Below are 22,123 nucleotides of genomic sequence, written 5' to 3'. Positions count from 1 at the left end.
TGAACAGATTGCCAATCCATACATCAGTTGAAAGATCAAAACATAGCACACAACTGGCCCAGTAAAATGTAAATATCCAATTTTGTTTAATGCAGAAGAGCACTTTGGCCTCTGGAATAAATCAATCTGATAAAAATTAAGTTTTTTCCACTTTTGTAATACTATTCTACCTCAAGATAATTTACCATTTCTAAACAAAGCTCCATCATCAATCACTGTATAGAAAACATGTTTCACATATCATACAGAGTTATATTTTGGCATGTGAAGCAAGCCACACCTTTTAAATTTACCTGGCAAGTCCAAACTCCATAATGGGCTGTCCCCTCCACTATTCTCCTTCCTCACTGATCCCAACCCCTCAACCTCCCCATCCCCTCCCCCAACCCCATGGCTCATGTCTTCTTTGAACTGGCATAAAGCAAATGTTCTTCTGAAGCCTGTTTAACTTAATGAAAATGGCACAAGGTCTGAAATCATCATCAACATCACAACGGGATTGCTATGGCTTGTGATCTGCGTCAATGAGAATACCACGTCATGGGAACAGGGATTGGAATCACAGATTCAGGTCCAATGGATTTCTTTCATCTTCTCATCTGACACAGCTTTTCCTGGGTTATGATTGCAAAATCTGGCTCTATGCATTTATATCCCACATGCTGGCGGAAATAGCGTTGAACCCGCAGAAGCAGGGATGCGCGTGTGTGTGTGTATCTGCCTGCCTGCCCACTGGACAACACATGAATTAGGAGAAACAATAATTCTTTAGTCCCCTCTCTCCTGCAGTGCCATTCAATAAAATCCTGGCAGATCTGATCTGTGGCTTTAAATTCATGTTGTGTCAGGCCTGTTCCACTTCTCCAGCATTTTCTGTTTCAATTTCAGATTTACACCTTGAGGATTTTGGTTCTAGCTAGTTAGCTTGTCTTGGCTCCTGGATTTGAATACTTGTTGATCAGCAGAGGCACAGACTTGATCGTTCAGATGCTGACAGAGCATCGCTGTCCTGAACTTCTCAGGAACAGTTATCATTGCTTTCTTTACTTGATCCCCTCAGATTTGACAGCTGCTAGCTATAGCATCTTTGCTGGAAGCAGAGTTTTATTTTGAAAGCCCCTCTGGCAAAGGGAAGAATTCAAATGTTGACGTCACTGTCATTCACTCCAGGCATTCCTACACTGTGTCGAACCTTTCACAGATATTTACACTGGATTGACATATGGTGCCTCTCTAATGCTTTTTATCTGTCTTGGGTTCTCCGCAATGATGCTTGCTGCTTACGTTATTCAACATCCTTCCCTTTCCACTCTAAATCTAGTGATCTGAACTTGCAGATGTAGGATCTGCAGCCAGGGCCTGACCTGCAGAATCTCTTCTCCCAATGTCAGCTCCCACCTACTTCTCTGACTCTTCTAACCTTCAAAGGTGTGGTATCTCAGCCAATGGACACCAATCACCAGAATTATGTAGATCCCTACGCCGGTGCCACGCCCTAAACTGGATTTCTCTGGGCTGATGAAAGACGGAGTTAAAGTAAATCACTGTATGGTTGGGGAAATGCTAATTGGGCTAACACAGAAGACTACTTGTTTTCTTCTTTATCATTCTACTCAGCCACATAATACTTTGGGTTATCTGCCGAAGAAGAAAATGAAAAAATCACACAGCTATCATCGCAGTTTCTCGGCATCTTTTGAAAGTGCCTGATTATGTTTCTTACTCATTTGTTTGAGCTCCCAAATCATTGTACAGAGGGTTGTGAATGCTTCAAACAAACCTCTGGCTGCAACTGACCTACTTTCATCTCACTTGCCCACAGATTCAGCTGCATGGCTCCCCAGGATCTGCAAAGTTTCTTCCTCATGAAGGACTGATATATTTTCAGAGGAACTATGCTCAGAGAAATAACTCTGCATCATGAAGAACCCAATGAGCAGAGAGACTCCTGGCTCCTAATGTTATGATGAAAATGATGGTACTAAAACCCTTGAGAATACAGCAATTAAGTAAATTTATGAAGGATGCATTAAAGAAATGTGTCTGATATGTTTTTCACAGTGGACATGTCATTTATATCACTCATTTACAATTTTTTTAAAGTCCAGCATTCATTGCAAATTAAAACCCATGTTCACTGCTTCAGTTTCAGTGGAATAAGATGTAAGTGTGGATTTACTGACGAAAATTGTACAGATTTATATCAGCGACACCTCAGGGATTTTGCTTAAGGCGTAGTGCAAATGAGTCGATGTGAAAACATCTTTGAATTTGATTAATGGAAGTATCACTGCATAAAATAGTTATGACTCAGAGAAATCAAGTTGATTTTGAATTAAAATCAGTTTTATAACAGGGAACTTTATTTTTTTAAAAATTAGTGTTCATGACAGCATATAGTAAAAATATTTTAACATATTGTAAACATGTTAAAAACAGAATATTGAACAGTTAGCTACTTGCTATCAGGGCAAGGCTTAAATATTCTTGGAAACTTTTATCAAATCACAAATCCAGTCATACATTCATCTTCGTAGCTTTCTTAGATGAATATTTTTATTTCTACATTTTACAACTTATATTTCTTAAATTGGTTAAAGCTTGATGCCCTCACCTGCCAATTTCCAAACCTACATTATGGGCCAACACCTTATTTCTGTTTGAACTGGCTGCATGTTTCCTTCACTTTTCTAGATATCCTATTTGGGACTGAAAAGATGACAAACTAAAAAATTGAATGTGGCCATCTTTTGATAATTATATGTCAAGCACCATTTAATCCTCTATCTAAAGCTCCAGTTTCTTTTGAAATAATTTGGTTTTAATGTTCAAACAAATTCTTTCATTAAATATTTCCCACATCCATACGTTGCATTGTAGCACTGGGCAGCATCTCAATTTGTGGTGAAATCAGGCCCATCTCAACATCAGCAACACCTGGCTCCATTTTTATGGTTTCACGTGCAGTGCGACAGGTTTCTCTCCTCCCAACAGTGAGTTAACAATTAGAAGAGATTATTGCTTTTTAAGGGCTTAGGTGACAGCACAAATTACCTCATTAATATTCACTTGCTATCTTAGTAAACTCCCAAACAAGTTAGATGTTGAGAATTCAATGTAAGTCAATGCATGTAATCTGGCAATTTCAGCTCACCACTTCCTTCAAAGGACTACCATGTTGGGCTCTGAGCACCCAACATCTCAGGGCTCACATGCACCCAACATTTATGGACATTGCATTCCCTACGTACCAACCATTAAGAACTGTCATGGCACACCTCCAATCCCATTCAGAATGCTTCTGTACTTCAGTGCTGCATTTCAGTGCTGCACTAGCATCTGTTATTGTCATGCTGCAACAAGGATACATGTGCTCAGGGACACAAAACCAGCTCAGTAACTGCAGCCACCTTGCTTGCTGTCAAAGCACTCCTCACTTTGACCTTACCTGGATGCTCATAGCATTGCTGCCTCGCTTTTGTCCCCTCAGCCAGAGACACCAAGCTCATGTTTATTTTGTATTGCCTTGCTGTTTAAACCAGACAAAAGAAATGTCGAGCAAGAGAAGTCAGGGGTTTTGTGGTACAAAAAGTCAAGGACAGCCTCCTTTACTAGTCCAGGGGCCAGGATACAGTCAGTCAGTCACTCGGGGCAGTCAGAATCAGGATCTTCTCCACCAAAACGGTGAGGAGCTGAATGTCATGCAGCGAGTGTGAGAGGTATTGGGCAGAAGATGGTGGCATTTACTCTGAAAGAGCGGAGGAGGATACCGACCTCCTTCCTATGGTGCTGGGCATTCCTCAATCAACTGAGACTGCACTGACTTGGGTGACAACCTCAGACCAGGCTGGCACCTTCTGATGCCATGTCCTCAGCCAGAGAAATCCTGCCTCTGCACCACCCCATCCAGCAGGACCCTGTCCACAAAGTGGGGTGCCAATTTCCCTGTAAAGGAGTAAATGTTAGGAACTGTGAAGGGCAGCTCCAGACTGACACTGTTTGTCCAGATGCACAGCAGACTTTTAAAGATGACATAGGTACAAGGGATGCTGGGAAATTCAGAATCTCCACTGAGAGCTGAATTGTTATGGGAACGGCACTTGATAAGATGGGGCTAGAATCAGATGTAAGGTATACTAAAGAGTAGAGTAGACCATTCATAAGGCGAGTTTAGTAGGATAGCATGAGAAAACTGGCTTGGCTTTACATAATGACTCAGACATAAAAATAATGCAAGATTCAGCCCACTGCTTCCTTTTCACAAGAAAACATGAATTAATATATAACCTCTTAGCATTTTCCTTGAATCTGAAATTTCAAGCATTTACTTTATTTTAAGCATCTTGTGAGTAAAGGTAACTGATCAAAATAATAAGTATTTTGTACATTTGAAATTGTTAGTGCCAAAAATAAAAGCATGCATCAGGACTGAGATTACAGCAGAATGATCCATATTAAAGCTTTTGAAGATTTTGGTAACAAATCTGAATCAAAAACAATCTAAGAATTTGTTTTTCACTATTTGTTTATATTAGGACATCAGTAAATATTATTGCTCTATGTAAAATTCATCTGTCAACAAAGTGCACAGCAGACGGGCGGCACACTGGCACACTGCTGCCTCACAGCACCAGGGACCCGGGTTCAATTCCTGCCTCAGGCAACTGACTGTGTGGAGTTTGCACATTCTCCCTGTGTCTGCATGCGTTTCCTCCGGGTGTTCCGGTTTCCTCCCACAGTCCAAAAATGTGCAGGTTAGGTGAATTGGTCATGCTAAATTTCCCGTAGTGTTAGGGGCAGGGGTAAATGTAGGGGAATGGGTCTGGGTGGGCTGCGGGTCGGTGTGGACTTGTTGGGCCGAAGGGCCTGTTTCCACACTCTAAGTAATCTAATCTAAGATGTTACTTTAAGCACATTTATGACCTATTAACAGACCTATATGAAACTATATTATAGTATTATAATGGTTAAAATTCTGTGAATGTTGACTTCAATCATCTGAGTTTTAATACCTGGAACTTTTCTTGGAGTAAAATGCTTTTAACAAAGTTGAAAACACTGAGTTAAGATAGCTGTAGTGATCACTCGACGAGATTAAACTGAGATAATTAAACCATCAATAAACAAGACCCCATCTGAAGTGAAGTTAATACATCAATAAAGTGATTGAAACCTATCACTTAGACCTGTACTACTTGTTTCAAGACGTTTCATCTATTGGACTGAAAGATGTGCCTGGATATTATCCAGCTTGGAAACAAACACTGCAGACAGACTTGGGAATACACAAAGAAACTGTATTCAGGGAACTGCTTTTTGGCAGATCATAGAGTCATAGAGATGTTAAGCAGGAAACAGACTTGTCCATGCCATCCAGACATCCTAAATTAATCTAGTCCCATTTGCCAGCATTTGGCCCATATTCCTCTAAACCCTTCCTATTCAGATACCCAACCAGATGCCTTTTAAATGTTGTAATTATACCAACACCCATCACTTCCTCTGGCAGCTCATTCCATGCACGCACCACCCTCTGTGTGAAAAGGTTGCCTCCTAGGTGCCTTTTAAATCTTTCCCCTCTCACCCGAAACCAGTTCTGGACTCCCCCAGCTCAGGGAAAAGACCTTGTCTACAGAGAGAAAAAAGATGGATTCGTAACAACAGAACTGGAAGGCTTGCTCGCTTTTCTTTCCTCAGCCTCTCTGAAGACAAGCACTTGAAACATCCACTTACAGAGAACTGTACATTTCATAACTGCTGAAGATACAATTTATCAATTAAATAATCAGGGTTTATATTAAGTCTAACATCTCAAAGACTGTAACGAATATTTAACTTCTGTGTTCATGATCTTCTGTTTTATACAAAATACTCTTTGCATTGTAAATGTTATAGTTGCGTTTGTATGTGTGTTTAATGTCATTTTTAAAATCATTTTTCTAAGGGTTACTAAGCATTAAAATTGCTTTTTCTACCAATTGAGAAAACCTTGTCTCCATAATTGTGAACTAGCAAGCTCTGTTTTAATTGAAGTATGATGTACCAATGTATGAGAAGAAAATTCTCTTTGCTGTGGCCAGCTGAGGTGGTCAAAAAAAGAGTGGTCTTCCTAACCTGATCATAACAATTATTAAACCAAGAAAAAACAAAAATGGTTTTATATGTAGCAACTCTTTTGTCTTGTAATCACAACAAGTCAACTGTTCATCAAAAATGCATCAGTTTATTATTTCATGTTCTTTGTTAATCCTTTAAATGCATTTCAGGTCTTGACATACTGCCTTATATGTGATATATTCCACAGCCAAGTGATTTTACAATCATTGTTAGGTTGTCACTAGACAGGTGCATGTATCATAGTCACAGTACTAAAACAATTGTGCTTAGTTATTTATTTTAACATATATTCTGTAAAAGCTCCCGCAGTCATTTTCTGAAGCCCATTTCAAGGGAGAAATTCTGCTGTCTCAATTTATAGAAAGTTTGTATCTGACAGTGGAAAGGTGGAAGGCAGGCTTAATCCAGTTCCTGGATTCCCGTTATTATTCATGTTGCAGATAAGACTGTCAGTCATGAGTCCATACGCAACAAATATGACACCAGCAGCAAGTCACACGTTTCTTGAATTTGGCTGGCTTCAGAATGAGACATGATTCCAGTCAGCTCAGAAGAATTGAAAATCATGGGGACTGCCTGTTATGAAGTTGCGATCCTTTAGACAGGTAAATCTAAAAGTTGATAACATGTCATAATATAACATTGCATATGTCAACTATCTTTTTAATGTTGTGGTTGATAGCAGGATTTTGTTTAGAAAAGTTAAATGACGATTACATTTTCCAGCTTTGTGGCAGTGGAAACATTCATTGATTTATCCAAAGTATAAAGTGCTCCTCTGCATTTAACAGTGTTGAGATTCAGATTTTACTATATCAACAGTTATCAAGAGGACTATGAACTTTGAATAGATTGACAGATTCATGGACTTGTAAGTGGACCTTGAATGACTGTGCATTTTAACAGTTTAACGAGCATCTCAAAGACTTCCTGTGCTATTATAGGACTCATAAGTTCTGCTCATACTGGATGTTGGTATGTAAGCATGTGGGAAAGTCTGGAGGTAAATGAGATGTTGGTTGGGAGTTGGTGAAAAGACCTGAGAGAGTATGGGCATTGGTGAGGTGGGAGTGACAGGACTACAGTGCTTAACTCTCAGCTAAGGAACTTGCCCGAAGTTTCAAAAAATGGAATCAGGCTTTCTAACCTGCTTGCCTCAGTCACCACTGCTTCCTACTCCATGAGTGCTCACATGGTGGCATCCCTGATGGTGATCTAACCCCAACACGCCACCATTAAAATGATGTAGACAGTGCCACTGAGTGGGAAGTGGGAATGTGATATTAGGAAATCTTCCAACTCCCAATAACCACATCAGAATGGAGAATCCAGTGTTAACTCTCTTCGTTTCCTATATACATGAAAATAAATAAGAGTAGTTATTTCTAGATAGCAGTCATCCTTCAGCTGAAGACTGCTTCAGCTGTTCTTAGGGATTCATCTACATGGAGGCACAGAGCTTGGAACTCATTGTGTGAGGAGTTGCCTTTCATTAACCTGTAAATCACAAGACCGCAATGTAAATGAAGATGGCTGTGACAAACCCAGAATGGGTGGGATAAGTAATGGTTGGCCATACGAAATTGTCCCATAGTGTCTAGAAAAGTGCATGCTAGGTTGATTAGCAATGGTACATGCAGGGTTATAGGGATAGAGTTGGGGGCTAGGTCTGGGTGGGACGCTCTTCTGAGGGTCAGTACAGACTCAATGGACTAAATGGTCTCCTTCCGTACCGTAGGATTTCTATGACTTGCTGAAGTGTTTCATTCTATGAGGGAGGGGGCTGCAGGTTTGAGCAATGTGCAGCCCTTCAAAGATCAACAGCACACATCTAAACAGTGAAGGTGAAATGCACCGACATGCAATGCATTTCCTGTGGCTGCTAAGCATTAATCTACTAGGTAGTGTGCTTATCCCAAGTGCTCCCAACTATTTCATGCAGGATTATGACAGAACCCCTCTTATGCCTGTGTGCCTGGGAACGTGGAGCCCTGTTGCCAAAGCTGCAGTTGCCAATGGTTACTGCCTGGATATGGTGCAGTAGCTTCATATCTTGGAGAATGGAACATTACATCAGGATAAGGATGGGTGGCTTCAGTACCTGCAATGGCCCACTTGTGATTTTACAGAGACTCGCACACACTGATAACAGTGTGAACAAAATATCTATTTATAAAATTGAGAATATACTTACAATGAGGTGTCACCCATGGCACTACTGAGGCCTCAGGTGGTCTTCTTCTTTCTTTCTATCCCACCCTTACATCTCATTGCAGATCTGGGTTCTGCAATTGGGGGTGGAGGGTGTCTGGAGTGGAGCCCATTGCCTGCAGAGGTCAGTGGTGTTTTTGTCCAAAAGACTCAGAGAAACTGAGTGTGGCCTTGCTGGACCGCAAGTGCACCCTCCTCAGTTTGAACTGCCACATGGCGTGAGGGTGGAATGCAGGCTAGAGGTGAATGTCCAGCCATCTCTGGAGTGTCCTGTCTGGTGGTGGGTCGGGGAAGGCTTTGTGTGGCTTCTGCTGGGTACCTAATGGTCCAGCACTGTCTCCTTGTGTGGCATTGCCATCTGGAGAGAGATCAAGGTCACTCATTCCCCTGTTGTCCTGCTGTTGGTGTTCAGAACCAACGGCTAGAACAATGGAGTACAGGTCCATTCTGTATCCAACAGACTTTGCAACTCTGGATCTGGCTCTCCATGTCAGCCATCAACTTGTTCCTGAACGCAAAGCAGAGTGCCAATTTCCCCATTGTTGCCAAGGAACTGTATGCAGTTCTTCAAGGCAGCTCTAGAATGCCAGGACTTGCATGGGTGCTCAATGACCTGTTAAATGTGATGTTGTTGCCAGGGATCCCAGTGTATGCTGGAATATCTCTGCAGTGGCAAGTGCTTCCCACTGTAGTATTTGGGAAAATTGGGCTAGCATCAGATGGATGAGGCAAATTCAGAAAAATTCATTGGTCCTCATGGAGACAAACCCTCCATAAAATGCAATGAAAATGACACTTTGCAAAAAGATGGCAAAATTTAGGCCAAAGTTATTATTTTCTGTGACATTTCCTTTGTCCTTTCACCTTAATTTAAACTGTTCAACGTCAGTGATGCAGGCAGTAGTTGAGCAGATGTGTGGCTTTGTAGAAAGGCTGTTCTTACTTTGCCACATAACACATTAGAGATAGATATGAAGTTGTTGTCTAATCCTCTTAGGCCACAATTACTTGGGAATAAAATTCAAACTCAGTGGAGTGCAAGTTAGGGAGTGAAGGCAGGTTGGTCCTCAAGCACCTTATTGATTTCAATAGAAAGGAACATTCATTAATTTATACAATAAACAGTTGGAAGCTGCTATGGCTCAGTGATAGTGTCCTTACCTCTGAATCAGGAGGCCTGGGTTCAAGTCCCACCTGCTCCAGAGGTGCATACTAACATCCTTGAATATCTATCTTGAGAAACATCTATAGTGATGTCCTATGCCTTCAACTATCTTGCTTCATGTTTGGCATGACTTCAATCAGTGGAGAGTTTTAAAGGGATTCTGTTAACTCAGTTGGCTGGACAGCTGGTTTACAATGTTGAATAACACCAACAGGTTGAACTCCCATATTTGCTGAGGTCACCATGAATGACCTGTCATCTCACCCCTCACCTGAAGTATGGTGACCCTCAAGTTAAACTCACTGCTAGCTGTATCACTCTGAGAGGCTAGGAGAATAGTAACTTTACCTCCAAAAAATATTTGGGAATCTCTTGTGGTGCAGTGGTAGTGTCTTTACCCCGAGCCACGGAATCTGAATTCAAATCCCACTTGCTTCAGACAAGTTGATCTGAAAATATTTCCATGTAGAATCTCTACTCTCAGAGTATCCCTAGTCCTGGGCCAGAAGATCCAAGTTCAACTCCCACCTGGACATGTGTCAAGCATATCTGAACAAGTTTAATTAAATATAATTGGCAGCTGATCCACTCACCCCACATTAATCCTTTATTGGAGTTGAATTCCACCCCGCCATGTCTCCCACAGCTAGGAGTTGTGCAATTAATCTGCTGAGGTGTTTTTAGCTGGGTCTGCTATCTCCTGCCATATTTGGTTCAGGAGAAGAGCCATTTCTGAGGCAGGTAGTGAAGCCTAGTTATTGTATCATGATCTCACATGATGAAATCTTTCTCATTGTTATTGTATTATCATCATGACACAATATAGTAACGTTATGAAACCCCACTCATGTACGTTCTTGCCAATAGCATCAAAATCAGTACTGGTGAAGCACTGAATGTTGGAGACCTAGTGTAGCCATTTTGCAGGAAAACCAATTGCACTTTGCAATTAACCAACTCTTAGTTCACACTGATATGCAACAGCAGTTTAACACTATCCAGCATTTCTTTTTCTCTCAAGGTCAAGTAGTACCCGATAATGCATTTATAGTGGCAAGTGGCATAATACAAAAAGTCACAATAACCTTAAAATAACTGGATGGGTAGTCACAGTTTCTGATGAATTCAAATTAATTAACTGCATAATTGCTTTGCAGCCACAGGTTTACACTACCATCAACTACATCACCAGGCTCCACTGTCTGAATTAAATTTGCAATAGAGCTGGCAATTATTTAAATAACCCAGCAGATGACATCACCAAAAACCAAGCTATTGTCATATTATTTCTAGGTAAAGGACATTCATTTTATCACTGCTAATTAGAAGCATTCAAATTGTGGTCGTATATAAGCTTCATATTGACACCAGCTCCTGGGATTTTTAAAGATAGCATTTCAGGAAATTGCAATTCACAATCTAGAATATTCAGAAATTCAGAGATCCAATTTTGTGATCAAGTAGCTAAGTAATGTCATTGGTGACAACTGTAAGCGGACATATATCTCACAAGTTTCACATCGCTTGCTTTTGGAAAAAGTGAGAAAAATTGTTTTGGGTCCCTATGGATACTAACTCACATTGAGACATATTTTATTGCATTAATTTATAGATGCAACAATCAGGTGCTATTCTTAGTTACAGTAAAAATTATTTCACAATAACTTTACCTCTCACATAGTCAAATGGAAATTGCAATATTTTCCAATTTGTGCTTAAACCGACAACTTATGATTTAAAACACTAACTGCGCATAGACTGCAAATCACCATCTTTCAACTTGGCATGTGAGCACTGCATAAAGAAGAACAAAAATAGCTCCTCATTATCAAGCAACAGCTGAGGATCAGGAATTGGGGCTGGGAAAATGTACAGCTATCAACTGAAACCCTATGGTTTGTGTTGTGCTCTAAATGTGTGGAGGACATTGAAATGGTTCTGCGTGCTCCAGGTGCTGTTTGCCCTCAGGGTTTGTCATCTTTATATCGTCAATTTTAATTATGAGTCATCAGAATCATTTTAATATGTTTCATGATGCAAAATTAATTTGTATTAACAGGTGTCAAGAATTTTTGTGTTATTTTGTTAGTCACATCAAATTTTTTTGATATTTTACAAAGCACAGCAACCTCTTAACATATTTCATTCTGGCACAATTACATAATAAAAAAAACCCCACTCGAAAAGTTGGAAAGCTTCACTGTAGAAAGATGCACCAGGTTTTATTGGCCTACGTGTTTCTTTCCATCAGGACATAACTCAGGCCCATGGCGGTAATTCTTCTCGCAACAGCCAGTTAAAGGGCAGAAGTATCAGCCCACGAAGAATAGTGGCCTATCATTTTGAGCTGTCGGCCCCAACAGAGGACCGTCAACGCTGTAGCCTCAACAACAGCATCAGTATAGGAGGCTGCAGTTGAGACTGGAAGGGGACAACAAGGGTGCCCACATATCAAACTGATCTTGAAGGGCTACGAGTAAACAGTACTGGCAATGACTGGGTTAGGTGAGCACAAACCTGCGATGGTTGAGCTTTTTTGGTAAATGGCGATTCCAAATAAAAAAAGGCTACCCCCACAAAAAAGGTGCTGAGAGGCCGACTCATTCTACCTGATGGTCTCCCCATTTGACTGGCAGTTACTCCAATGGTGATAAAATTGTTTTCATTACAGCTTCCCTCCCAAAGGCTACTGCCACCAGTTTATAAATCCTCTTACTTCCCAGTCCATCTTCAAATGGCCACTACAATTCTAGCCATAGATTCTTCCAAAGGTTTAATGGTATCATTGATCAATGCCCAAGATTTCACTCAACAAAGAGGTACATATTCACTTTTATTGTTATGTCCTTTCTTTAGATTAACTGATGTTCCAGGAAATGTTTTCACTGTCATTGACAAAGCCATATGCCTAATTATGTTTGAGAAGGTAGTAATGAGCTCTCTTCTTAATCCCTGCATTCCATGTGGTGTAGGTATACCCACAGCACTATTAGGGAGGGAGTTCCAGGAATTTTATCCAGCATCAATGAAGGAGCATGAGATATTCCCAAAATACCTAGGGGAATGATTGCAGGCATCACACACTTACATATTTGCTGTCCTGCATTTTATTCTGTATGTGTGGAGGTGGAAGATTAGGAAGGTGCTGTTTGAAGTCTTGGTGAGTTGGTGGACAGGCATTTGGAGTTGATGGATAAGTTATTTGCCCTCAAAAACCCAGCTTCTTATCTATTCCTTCTACTGAAGTATTTATGAGACTAGTGCAATTCAGTTTCTGATCAATTGTAACCTCCAGGATGCTACTGTTAGCCCAAGGATATTACTACGGGAGTTCCTCAGGCTTTCTCCCAGAAAGCCTTCACCTGGTTCAGCAACGACCTTCCCTCCTTGATACGATCTGAGGTGGGGGCGTTCGCTGATGATTCCACAGTCTTCAGTATCATTTGCAACTCTTCTGATACCAAAGCATTCCTTGCCCATTTGCAGCAAGACCTGATAGTCACTTTTGGTGTGATAATTGACAAATGACATTTATGCCACACAGAAGTCATGTAATAACCATTTCAACAAGAGAGATCCCAATCATTCTCCCTTGAAATTTAATGGCATTACTAACCACAATAATTTGGATAACCTTGTGTGAGGTCTGGTCACGACAATAGAAAGTAGATAAAATAGCAATTTATATGAACCTTCCATTGCCAGTGCCCTTCGTTAAAACTGAACTTTTCATTTTTTTCTATGTTCTGACATGATTCTATAAATTTTTTTTTTAGTTATGCTACCCAAATGTTCCCAAATGGAAGCTATGCTTGTTTCATCAGCAACTCCTGGGAACAAAAAAAAGTTAAGTAAATGAACTTTCCCCATACATTTTCAAAATACATGAGAATCCTTAATTTGACAGGAGATCAGCAGAGAAGAGGGTGATGAGGAGGGATTTCTTCAGCTAGAGGGTGGTGAATCTGTGGAATGCATTGCTGCAGAAGGACGTAAAGGCCAAGTCATTAAATGTATTTAAGACAGAGATAGATAGATTCGTTAAAAATCACGCAACACCAGGTTATAGTCCAACAGGTTTAACTGGAAGCACTAGCTTTCAGAGCATTGCTCCTTCATCAGGAGGTTGTGGAGGACACAATTGTAAGACACAGAATTTCTAGCAAAAGTTTACAGTGTGACGTAACTGAAATTAAACATTGAAAAATACCTTGATTGTTTGTTGAGTCTTTCATCTGTTAGAATGACCATGATAGTTTCACTTCTTTCATATGTAAATCACAAAACTTTTTTTTAAGTTACATTCTCAGGTTAAGTGTAACAATTGGTGTTATCCAGAGAATGTGTTGAAGGTGTTAGCCCCCGTTCCCTGTCTGTGCCATAATGTTTAGACTGATTCTAATCTAAAAAGTGAGTTAACAGAGTCTCACATGGATTCATGGCATCTCCAAATTAGATGGATTCATGATTAGTAAGGGATCAAAGTTACAAGGAGAAGCCAGGAAATTGAGGTTGAGAAACATATCAGCCATGATTGAATAGTGAAGCAGACTCGATGGGCCAAATGGCTTCATTCTGCTTCTATATCTTATGATCTTATGATCTCACAAGCAAAAGGGTGGTACGGTGGCACAGTGGTTAGCACTGCTGCCTCACAGCATCAGAGACCCAGGTTCAATTCCCGCCTCAGTCAACTGACTGTGTGGAGTTTGCACATTCTCCCCGTGTCTGCGTGGGTTTCCTCTGGGTGCTCTGGTTTCCTCCCACAGTCCAAAGATGTGCAGGTCAGGTGAATTGGCCATGCTAAATTGCCCATAGTGTTAGGTAAGGGGTAGACATAGGGGTATGGGTGGGTTGCGCTTCGGCGGGGCAGTGTGGACTTGTTGGGCCTGTTTCCACACTTTAAGTAATCTAATCTAATTATAATTGTGATTCAATAGGATTCTTCCATTAGACTAAGATGCCCAGCTGTTGGCCTCTTAGCAGATTCAAACAGAGAATGGAAGCCATTATATGCTATATGGATCCACACAAGGCAACAATGTAAAGGAAAGGTTCAGTGTTCTGAATTGGGTTCATTTTAACTGAATCCACTCAGTCAGAGATTGATAGTTTACCACCAGTTGCCAAGCTTGTATAGAAGGAGGACGGTGATGTCATATGTGACTAATCCAATGCAGTCAGTTTCCTGTCTCAGTGTGTCCCTAATCTTATGCAGCCTTGATAACATGGATAAAATAATCAGGAGTCTGATTGTGAATGCGTGTTACAACTGGTGTTTGTTATAGCATCTTCAATGAGACCAGAGTCAAGCTATTGCAGATATTTCTCATGCTACTGTAGAAGCTTCGCAAAAACAAAGACAGCAATTCTTAGCTACCCCTTTTCAGCAGTGAATCTGCAGACTATTCCTGGGAATAATTCATGCAGGTGTCTCATTGTGTGCTGCAGTAGGGTTGTCCTCCTGGTGAGCCTATACAGTGAATTGCGAGGCATAACAGTTATCAAGACTTGACAATTGATTCTCAAACTGACAGCATCAAGCTTCGAACTCTTGTTAATGGAAAAGCCTCTGAATCCTTGAATATTGTTGGATTCTTGGATTAGCATCTATTATGACCTATAGAATTTGTACAGGCAGCTCCCAGCCACCAGCGCCTGTGCGATACCCCAAGTGACAAGTTGACAAGTTGAAAAAATAACTGGCCAAAAACCAACCCAATAAGTTCATCTCACCAATTCATTTATAGCGTAGAGGTTCTGCAGAAAAGGTGCCACCTAAGATCAATGTAATTTTACATGTGTAATAGATAATAGTAATAGGCACAGTAAATGCAGACATCTGCACAGTAATGCATAATAATGTTGCCACTAATTGAAAGATCATGCTGTGTATGCCTGTTCTATGGAGGCCAAGTGATGCCAGCACATGCTCATTAGTGACCCTTACTGTTCAGATATAAAGCACAGTAATTACTACAGCTATACTCACCGGAAGAATATTTACCTTTGCCAGAAATAAAGTATCAATCTTAGTACAGAGCAAGGAGACTGTTGAAAGTTCATTTCACCCGGTGGGGTCCACTCTCAAAAAGTGTTAGTAGCCCTTAACTAGTATTTAATTTGTATTAATTAACAGTGATAAACTAACTGCAGAACATACCAGTATGCCCAATGTAAACTTTCACACTTCAGAAAACAAATGATAGGGCTATAACTTTAGGTGCAGCACTTATCACTAATTCTACACAAAATTAGTAATTTCACTGGAAATACAATACAAATGAAACCATCACAATATATTCATAATGACATTAATGTAATTGTTAATTATTACAAGGGACTTTATTAGCCATGAATGGACCCCAGGTTTGTGTTTTCTAAGGCATTGTTCAATTAATTTTCGTGTGTGGTAGTCAGATTTACTTTAATATCACCCACAGTTCCTCTTTCCCTCGACCACCACTATTACTTATTCCTATCATCCGGATCTAGATACTAATGTGCTAAGTCTCAGAGAAAGATCATATACATAGCTTTATGTTTGTCTACAGTGGATGTGAGGCATGAATCCTCTCAATTCCATTGCAAGTGCATTAAATGCAAAAAAGTTAGAGAATTCCAGATAATGACCATCTCCAACAAGAGCAACTATTAAGGATGAGAAGGGATTCGCTAAACAGTGGGACAAATAGCATCTCTCATTGACGGGTTGACAGAACCACATAGGCCCCTCACCAAGTAGCCAATAAGTCAGCTTTAAAAGGATATTGGAAGACCGAATCAACATCCAATCACTATTTTCTAGTTTGGGACTAGTGATGTATGGAAAGTATCAAGAAATGCTACTTAGAGACTATCAGTATCAGAGAGCTAAATAAAAGAGAAGGCCTGATGGTTTATCATCTCTGCGTTATTTTTCAAACCATGTGATTATTGACATTAGAATAAGCAGATCAGGGAGGTGAACATGAGTAAAAAGGAATGATGCGGGAAAAGCATGTTCCATGTCATGGAATACTGGCACTAGCACTAGGACAGGAAGGAATTCTACTGCTGGGACAGGCACCTTCTAAACTAGGCTGGTATAGGGTCCTTGTGGAAAGGATAAATAGGCCAGTGACATGGATTTTAAGCTCCCAAATGGTTTGAGGCATGAGATGGTGTGGGCTTAGGTAGAAAAGCTATTAATAATATCTTCTAAATAAATAAACAGGAAAATAGTAACGTTATAGTCAGGAATTGTGCTTTATGCATAACAGGTAAAGGGAAAATAACATTTGCGAAATAACTAAGGAATATGAGTGAAATAAATTATAGCTAAAACATTAGAACTAAGGATTAGTTCATGTATGTAACAAAATTAACATTCTTCATAAAACACACAGAGCATATGGAACAAATTCAAATTGGAGGATATGATTAGATTAGATTACTTACAGTGTGGAAACAGGCCCTTTGGCCCAACAAGTCCACACCGACCCGCATACCACCCAGACCCATACTCCTACATTTACCCCTTCACCTAACACTACGGACAATTTAGCATGGTCAATTCACCTAACCTGCACATTTTTGGATTGTGGGAGGAAACCAGAGCACACCCACGCAGACACGGGGAGAATGTGCAAACTCCACACAGAGAGTCGCCTGAGGTGGGAATCGAACCCGGGTCTCTGGCGCTGTGAGGCAGCAGTGCTAACCACTGTGCCACTATTTTTGAGACAGGGCTACATGACAGTCATAATAAAATTAGTAGCATTTGTGTTTCGTTCAAGAAACAACTGGTAGCTATTCAAATGTGGGTGAAAGAGGAATGTAGGGAACAGTACAATTAAGGGGATAGATCCAGTACTCTGTAGCCACTAGTGTGAATCCTGAAGGCAGTGTTACCTGCCTGGAATCAGGATTAAATAGTTCCTTGGGTCTGGAAAGGAACTTGGTATGGGAAGGAAAGGATTCAGTTGTTGTTATCCATACTGGTACCAACAACATTAATAGGACGAGAAAGAAAGCTCTGTAAAAAGATTTCAAATTGTTAGGAGGTAAACTAAAAAGTAGAACATCCAAAGTAATTACTACCTGTGCCACAGACAAACTGATATAAAGTAATTAAAGTTAAAAAAAATTAAAGGCACAGCCCAAAGATTGGTGTGTGAGGAGTGGGTTTCAGTTCATGGCCCCAGTACTAGGGTAGAAGGGAGATGTTCCAGTGGGACCCACATTCACCTTAGCCAAACATTTCCATTTTACAACTGAAGAACCATTTGGAGTCCATTTTCATGTATTTTTGCAAGATTCCTATCAGTCCTCTCTTTCCAAATTAGGTTACTATATCCTAAAAAGCTCCAGATCCTGGATTTACTCTATTTCTGTTATATTCATGTATGTGTGTGTATATATATAATATATACGCATGTGTATGTCCTATTAATCTTATAGAATTGTAAGCTGTCTTTGTTAGCCACAGCTGACTGATCTTTTTTAAATGTTTGTGATTTGAAAGAATGTATAATCCTGGAAATATTTTAAGAGTTCTTTAATGATTATCCATTAAAGGTGCTTTTATTCCTTTGAATGTATTTTCTCAATCTACTTCAGACAATTTGTGCTTCATGCCTTTGTAATTTCCCATATTCAAATTTAACACTCCTGCTTCAGATTGAATTGCCTCACTTTCAAATCATGGAAAATTCCATCACACACCATAAACCTTTGGCTGTTTGCAACAAACAAGGTACAGACTGTACCCAACCAGCTCCCACTTGCAAAAGCCACACAGTGTTCAACATTAGATATGATTCCCAAAACTGGACAATAAACTGAATAATCCTGAGTGTGCAAAGAATTACTCTGAGAACCAATTTTGGTTCTTCAGTCAGGCTTGCACTGCGTCACACTTGCAATTATTGGAAGCAACATTAATACACAGAGAGCTCAGCACATACACATTGGCATCTATTTCATGAAATTGGAATAGGTAATGACTTGTTGGTTCTTTTCTCAGGACAATGCCTTGATCATTCAAAGTCATCCAGTGCATGATGGGCTCTTGCCCGGGTCCATCTGCTCCTAACTGCTTTCCTTCACTGTTTTACTTTTGCTTCTGCTCTTTTCTTTTGCTTTGTTTTCCTTTTCTTTTGTTTTTTTTTCCTTCTTCTGTGGCAGGTTGGTGGCAGACATGGCTTCTCCTGGCAATTAGAGGCGGTGGCAGTGAGTACGTTCTGTCACCACTTGGGACCAGTGGCAGCGCCAGCAGCGGAGTCAGTGGCAGCAGCTGCAGCAACAGCAATGCTCCTCCAACTATTGGGGATGCTGTTGCCGGCAGCAGCAGACTCTTCAAGATGGTGGTGCTGTCAAGGTAACTCTGCAGCCAAAGCAAGACGCATGGTCTGGTGGCAGCCTGGCCTGGCAGCAGAGCCATGGACTCTTGGCTATGAGGTGATTGTGGACTCAGCAGTGAAAAGATGGCACCTAAAGTGAGCAACTCCCCTGTTGGTGGGTGTGGCGCAGACAGTAGTGAGGTGATGGAGTCTCCTTTGAGGCATGGTGCTGGCTCAGAAAGACTGATATTTTTACTTTGTTATTTTTCTAATTTATTCCTATGACCTATAATGCTGCACTATTTATTTCTATACTGTTCTTTTTTTTTGTTTCCTAAGAATTTGATATTAAGTATCTGTACCCACGTACCTTTTTAACCTAAGATGGTGCTGTAATACGGCAACTGTAAATTTTTCACTCTCCTCATTTGAGTACATATGACAATAAAGCTAGTTTTATTCAATTCAATTGAAAGTTAATCTGTCTGATTGAAAGTTAACTGTCTACCAGCATTGTTTGGCCTGTTCTTCATGACAACATGTCTACTAATCAGAATTTAATTGCCAACAAATCGGAATTCAAACCTCAGACAGTAAAGATATTAGTTTTCTTCTTTAAAATGATACTCTTGGGAATTGTCCTGATGAGTAGAAGACAAAACGCTTCACCAAAATGTATATTTTTTCCATCAATTGTCAAGTTCTGTACTACCAAACAACTATTTCAGAACATGGTATAATAATGCAGGGGGAGAGGGGGGGGGGGAAATTACTGATGATCAGGGAGGGGTTAATAACCCAAATGGAAGAGCTTACTTAAAGTCTTGATGCATTGCATGCCAAGTGCCAAAGTCAGGAAAGAATGTAAAGAAAGACTGTCAACTGGTCATTTTTCTAACTGAGCTAGCACAATGGGAATGCATTTTTGCCCAAAACCTCCGAAGATGCACCAGGAATTTTTTTTAAAAACCACCTGAGTTGGACCCTAGCCTGCAGAAATTGTAGCTACCAGTGTCCAGGATATTGTGACTATATATCATTGCTTGGTGATTTTAATCAAGAGCTTATGTATTAAGCAAATCACAGTTGTTGTGTGCCATTTTGACAGCAGGATTTCAAACCTAGCCTAAGTAGTTTAGGAGTGCGTCCTTTCTACACTTGAAAAACTAAAGTGGTAAAGGAAAACATAAAACTAACAGAAAAAAGCAAGCAAGAAATAGCACAGACACTGACGAATCAGGAGGGACAGTGATAAGCAAAAAGGCAAAACCTACAACAGCTACAAAAGTAAGGTATAAAAAGAAATTTGTAAAGTACCTCAAAATCTACATAAACACAATTTTTAGGAAAAGTATAGCAGTCAGGAGCAAAAAGAGCTCCTGAAAATTTGATAATGATGATAGTGACAATAAAAACATGGAAATGACAATGATGAATGATTACTTTTTGTGATAGCAGGCCTGACTAATATTAAATCCTGAATGGGGAGGCACCAAGATTAATATAAACGTAAGTATAATGAGGAAAGAAACATTAAAGAATGACAAGTTCTCAAGATCAAGAAAATTTCCATTCCAAAGTTTAAGCTAAGTGAGAACATTGAGGATACCCTGAATATAATCTTTGAAATCGAATCGAAGAGTGTGGCACTAGAAAAGCACAGCCGGTCAGGCAGCATCCGATGAGCAGGAGAATCGCAGCAGGAATCCTGATGAAGAGCTTATGCCTGGAAAGCCGATTCTCCTGCTCCTCGGATCCTGCCTGACCTGCTGTGCTTTTCCAGCACCACACTCTCGATTCTGATCTCCAGCATCTGCAGTGCTCACTTTCTCCTATAATCTTTTAAGGTTCTGTTGATAGGAAAAAATTCTTTTACATTGGAAAATTTTGCTATTTAGGAAAGAGGAATGAAATAAAGAAAAGGATTAAAGACCAATTAATTAGCATCTGTTATCAGAAAATTAACAGTATCTATAATTAAGGCTAGGATGACTGAGCACCTTGCAATTTTTCAGTTGATCAGAGACAGCCACTGTGGATTTGTAAGGAATAGGTCATGCCTGACAATTCTGATTAAAATTTTTGAAAAGGTGACTAAAATGAACAGGGAAATGTCTATAGATGTCATTTATATGAACTTTCAGACGCAGTTGATAAACCCCCTAAGAGACTATTAGCTAAAGTTGAAGCTCACTGAACCAAAGGCAAACTGGCTAGAAAATTAGCTGAGTGACAGGAACATGGGGATAATGGACAGGTACTGTAATCAGTCAAATGTGACTAGTGATAGTTCCGCAAAATCCTGTGTTGGAGCTTCAACTATTCACCACATTTATTTTTGATTTTTAATGGTGTGATAGAAAGCCACATATCCAAGTTTCCGCATGACTCAAAGATTGGTGGCATCATAAGCAGTGTAGACACAAGCGTAAAAGTAGAGACTCATTAATAAGAAGTACATTTAAATAGTGCTATTCCTGACTTCTTAAAGCACTCTATAGCCAATGAACTACTTTTGAAGTGTAATCACTCTTCTAATGAAACACAAACAAAACCCATCAATTGCAATGCAGCAAACACCCCACAGACAACAATGTGATAACGGCCAGAAAATCTATTTCTTTTCTGTGATGATCACTTAGGGATATGAATTGATTCAGTCACCAGGGATCAATTCTTACTCTTCTTTAAAATAGATTCAAACGGGGCTTGCATAACTACTCCAGCAGACACGGCCTTAGCTTAACATGTTTTCTGAAAGATGGTACCTCAATGTGCCATGTTCCCAGTATGACAGTAAAGCATTCATCTTGACTCTTTGTCTTCAAGCATTGAGGTGGCACTTGAACCCACAGCCAAGTGATTTGGAAACCAGAATGCTGGCAAGTGAACTGCGGCTGATGTGAAGTAAAAATAAACTTGAATATACAAATTGTGAGATTACCAATTTTGAACTTAATAAGGACAGAACAAAGTAAATGATTTTTAAAAAGCTTGAAATAACAGAGCTCCAAAGTAAATAAAATACATAAAATAGTCAAAAAAAAAAGCTCTGACACAATAGCTTTATATTTTATACAAGGGGGTAAAAGTTATATTGCAGCTGCATAAAGCCCTGATTTCACAGACTTGGAGAGCAGTGATGGATACTGATCTTTGGAGCGAGCTTTCAAGAGAGCGCAGTGTAGATTTACCGAAATCATATTGATCTCAAGAGTCATATTACAAGAAGAAATTAGAGAAAATGGGGTTGTATTTCCTGGAATTTAGAAGGTAAAATGGCGCTGTTAAATTAAAGTTTTTAAGA

Source organism: Chiloscyllium punctatum, chromosome 5, assembly GCF_047496795.1.
Source record: "Chiloscyllium punctatum isolate Juve2018m chromosome 5, sChiPun1.3, whole genome shotgun sequence".
Classification (NCBI taxonomy): Eukaryota; Metazoa; Chordata; class Chondrichthyes; order Orectolobiformes; family Hemiscylliidae; genus Chiloscyllium; species Chiloscyllium punctatum.
The sequence above is the reverse complement of the archived record's forward strand: the minus strand, read 5'-3'. Positions refer to the sequence as shown.